The sequence below is a fragment of the Arachis ipaensis genome, chromosome B07 (genome assembly GCF_000816755.2).
Source record: "Arachis ipaensis cultivar K30076 chromosome B07, Araip1.1, whole genome shotgun sequence".
In the NCBI taxonomy this organism is placed as follows: domain Eukaryota; kingdom Viridiplantae; phylum Streptophyta; class Magnoliopsida; order Fabales; family Fabaceae; genus Arachis; species Arachis ipaensis.
The window spans coordinates 83,200,255-83,205,192 of record NC_029791.2 but is presented as its reverse complement, the minus strand read 5'-3'; the positions used below and the strand labels follow the sequence as shown (position 1 = coordinate 83,205,192).

Genomic DNA, 4,938 nt, shown 5'->3' with positions numbered 1-4,938 from the left:
CTCCGTCGAAGGTTAATGGTATTGCTTTCCCTTCTTCGATTCTTCTCCTCCTTTTATGCTCTGTTTGCTGATTTTTTAATGTGAAGTTGTGAATGGATTAATGGAAATCAAATAATTGATTTTGTGCTGCTGCTCTTTTTTTAATTCCTGAAATTTTTTTTGAAATTTTCTTGCTACTGCTAAAAATGGATTAGAGATTAGGGATTACTTGTTACTATTTTGTAATTAGGGATTATGCTCTGTTAGCTTTATTGATTTCAGGTTTAGTGTGATTAGGGATTACTTGTTGCTGTTTAGTGCACCGGTAACATTTCTAGACAAGATGGCTTATTGGACTGTTAAATCACTCAGATTCCCCACTAATCTATTCTTTCAGGTATTCATTATTCATTGATATCTTTTCAAGTGGTACACAATGGTGCATGTGATGTTAGGTTGCTGAGGGTTAGGTAATAAGTTGATTAACCAGCACATGATGGGTGATTGGCTCTATTACTATTATTGTTTGAGAATTAAATCTTGTAATTGATAATATAATACCTTTTATCTTTTGAAATAGGATAAAACAAATTTCTGAAAGTTGAATTATCTTCATGAAGATTAATAGCTTAGAGCCTCTTTAAGGAAATTAAACTGATGATTACATAGAATACGTTGTTTGATTTGGGAAGTCCATATTACCTCTTTGTTCTTCGATATAGAAATATTACATCTTACATACCTTCAAAGAAAAATATAAGCCTTGATAATTTCATAGTCTATAATATAAAATGCTTAACTAAGCTTTGTTCTTATCATTTGTTTTATGTAAATGTAACAGCATACGAATGCTTTCCATTTTTCTTTTCATACGAATGCTTTGTTCTTATGTTTATATTTCTTCTCATCAGTTTATGAAGGGGAAAAGTTCTTTTACAAAGAAGAAGACATTGCTATTCCAGTAAAGGTGTTAGATCATTTTTCATTTGCAGATTTTTCCCTCGCATGTTCCTTTTTTCCGCGGAATTTGAAGATCTGCATTGTTCTCCATTTTGAAAATGTGACTGATCTTTGTCTCTCCTCTGCCGTCGTCATGCCTCTGTCTTCTATGTTAGCAGGTTATGCCTCTTATTCCTTTCTCGTTTATTTCTTTATATTCAGGGTTTTACATATTTTGATGGCTCACAACGATTTATGACCGAGTTCTATTAGGAATTTGTAGAGAAGAAATTCATGTTCTTGTGAGTTGTGAAAGTTGGTTGCTACTAAGAAATCTGATGGTAAAGTTTGATAGTACATCAAACACAAACTTGGTTTGCTTAAGATAAATATTTTGGATCTAATCTTTGCTGTTCAATCAGGCTTTTTTTCACAATTTAGTTCCACTTCTCTATTTCAGGTTCAATCTTTCTTTCCAAGAAAGCATTGATGATAATGATGATTCTGATGAAGGGAAAGATGAAGATGAAAAGCCCTGTTTTTCTGAAATAGAAAGAAGTGCTGATTTTTTAGACAAGGAAGTTGCTGCTAATGGCTTTCGGCTCATCTTATAGCCAATGATTACGCTACGGTATCTATTATATACATTATTATATACCTGCATTTTTGTATTTTGGTAATAGTCTAGTGATTCTAACATTTGAGCACATGTGAAAGTGAAGTTATCCATTAATCATTATGTTTCAGTTGGACATAGTTGAAAAACTGTTGATTCAAATGTGTTGGTTTACAGGGATGCGATGATTGGTGCCGTTCCAAGCTATGAGGAGCCGTATATTAAAGTTCCAAAGGTCTTAAGTATGGACTAAAAACTTTGTAAAGGTACTTGATTTGATACAAGGAAACAAGACTATGGTTTTGTACTCTGCATTTCTTTGTTCTTTTTATTGGAAAATGATCTAACTCTTAATCTATATAACATTCATTTTTGTCATCATGAGTTTGTGTCCTGCCATTAGTCTCATTCTCATAAAACAATCATTTGTGCCCTTCATTCACAGCTGGTGATCACCACTTTAGTTCTCAGAAGGCAAGAGTTATAACAGTTGATGCTAAAACTACCCAAGACACTAAACTATGTTTTTTTTTTTTGGAGCATTTGATTGTTTTCGATAAGTTGAAGGTTTTGTTTGCAATTTTCTATTCTCCAAAAAGAAAGAAACATTCTAGATATGTCCTATGTGCCAATATATACTACTAATTATAAAAATGAATAGTTGATACTACGTCCAATGCATTAATCCATTAATCCATGCCTCGGCTTAAGGAATCTTAATAGGGACCTTAGCAAACTATTTATTGATAAGTGAGTATTTGCTCCAGCCCGTATATATATATTTTTATATGTTATGTATTATTGTGAATAGTTTAGAATTATTTTTCTATTTAATTAAGCTTTTGAGGTAATTGATTATATTTGAAATCTTATTTATTTGTTCAATTTAATTTATTTATACGCATGAGTGTCAATTTGTCATGCTTTTGATTGTTCCTTAATGCTCTTCAAATTTATGTGCAGTTCATTGAAGATGGAGGAGAAGCTAAAATAAACTCAGATAGTAAAGTTAATTCAGTGGAAGACCTGAATGAATCAATCCTTCTTTAGGTATATAAAAAGGATAATTTTGACATAATAGATGGTGAAAAGTAGATATGTGTGAACTTCTCAGTATGCTAACTATATTTGGGAAATTAAATTTGAATAATGAATACATCTAATATTTAGTACAGAGACAGTCGAGCAGCTTGCCTGTGTTTTTCCTGCTCATCTCAGTTGTTCATTTCTGTGTTTTTCAAAGTTGATATAAGATTGTTGCTTTATTCGTACAAAGTGACACCATGCTTTGGTTAAATAACCAGGATGAAAAACATGAAAACAAAGGAAAAGATGAGAGCTGTGAAGCTGCTGAAAGTGGTGCATCTGAAAGGGAAGATACAACTGACGAGGTAATGGTTAGCTTCTGGTTCTTTTTTCTTCTGCAAAAAAACCTTGAATATACCGAGTTATTATGAAGTTTAAATTTGTAATATATCTCTATGTTAGTTAGCTCCATATTTATGTAGAAGTTAGTTTAGTTAGTGGCAAGATAGAAGATTGAGATCTCTCTTTGCACATAGCAGAATCTTGAAGCTTCTTCTCTATTTTCTATTCTCTCCTCACACATCAGCTCTGTTTTAATTTAGTAATTTATGTATTTGGTATTTAGTGATTTTATGTCTTGCGTGTCATTTGATATTCAGCTCTGTTTCTATTCTCTTTGGTTCTATCTGCTTTTACTCTATCATCCAAATGCACATCCATGTTAATTAGTTTTGGTAATAATATTTCTGTCGAGAAAACAAATTTTGAAGGCTGAAAAGTGAAGTTAAGGATACACCCAAACTGGTGAAGAAAACACACCTTCTAACCCTTTTTTCATTATATTATTTTATTTATTATATGGCTTTCTATACTTGGCAAAATTTTTAAATATAACTTGAATCATCCGATTAACTAGCTAGTCTGATCTTCAAAAAGACTTGACTCGAATAAATAGAATGGTATAACTTAATCTCTAGAGCAAACAGACTTTGACGTACACCTTGCTAGTGAAAAATACTCAACCGGAAAGCTTAATTCTATAAGCACTGGTATATAGCAAGAAAAGATGGAGATAGTTAAAAAAAATTGTCAAATGAAGCTACTTATTCTGTCCTTTTTATGCTTCTTTGCTCTACTCTCTCTTGAAGGCATGCTTAAAATTATGTAACATGTTAATGTTTATTCATCATTTCACTGGAATTAATAGCCTAACTTTTTTTGTCTAGTATCTTTATGAAACTCAGTCACTTAAAATATTATCAAGCTATACCATTTTTTGGGAAAGTTTTTTAACCTTCCGTTATCTATTTATTAGTTGAACCACAGGTTGTCTATTGGCTTTTAGTTTATTTTATATCGTTTTCAAATATTTAATATACTTTTCATTATTTTAATAGTATTACTATTTAGAATATTAGTTTTACTATTATATCAATATATATTGTTATATTGTTTAACCTAATAGGTAATTGTTCATCAAGAGAGTGGCTTGCACTTGATTTTATTTTCTCCTTTTATCTTTTATTATTTTCTCTTTTTGCCTTTTATGACACCAGAATTCTTAATCTGGAATATTGTTTTGTTAGGTGAAGATGCTGAAATTGAAAGATGAACTAAGGTTAAGGTGCTCTGCATGAAACTCTACCATAAACAGAAGATACATGGCATAGGAAAGAAGAAGATGAAGAGTGCAATTAGCATAGTTATATAGTTATGTTGTTCATGAATTATTTTTACCTTGTTTTAGTTTAGATTGTGGATCATAAATTTGATGTATTTAGAAATTTTTAATTTTTTAAATTCTATATTTCTATGTAGACATTGTGAATGTTTTGGTATTTATTTGGAAAATTAATCTATGCTTGATTCTTTTTATATTTTGTGGAAATATAATTATTTATGAAAATTAAGTTTTAATAGTGGTAAATGTGAAATTAGTAAAAATCTATAATTATAAAATTAGGAACAACAATCGATTTAGTGACTGATTTAGATTTTTAGTTCAGGAATTAGCGACTAATTTAGCAATTGATTTTAGATTTCCAAATCAGGTATTGGCGACCGATTTATTCAGTGACCGATTTAGTGTCAGGAAATTTGGTCACCATTTAGCGACCGATTACGTTAGCGACCGATTTAGCGACCAATACTCTTTGGTGAAGGTCTAGTGGCCTTGTTCAAAAATCGGTCGCTATTTTCTAATTAGAGACCAAGGTTTTAGCGACCACCAGAATCAGTCGCTAAATCGGTCACTATTCTGGTAATTTTTTGTAGTTAAATTAAAATTATATTAATTATTTATAATTTATTCTGTTAAAATCTGACAAACTTGATAACAATTAATAAATAGCTTATAATAATTTATGAAATAATATAAT

The 4,938-nt window shown here is 30.6% G+C and overlaps 1 long non-coding RNA gene across 2 annotated transcripts; it reads left to right on the top strand.

Moving 5' to 3' along the window:
• LOC107608517 lies at positions 456–4,435 on the top strand. 2 transcript variants are annotated; one of them, XR_002350062.1, is made up of 6 exons: positions 456–946; positions 1,379–1,549; positions 1,712–1,800; positions 2,498–2,584; positions 2,839–2,925; positions 4,147–4,435. It is a non-coding gene; the product is annotated as an uncharacterized LOC107608517 (long non-coding RNA). The 2 variants fall into 2 exon arrangements; XR_001612891.2 differs by having other exon boundaries at positions 477–1,097.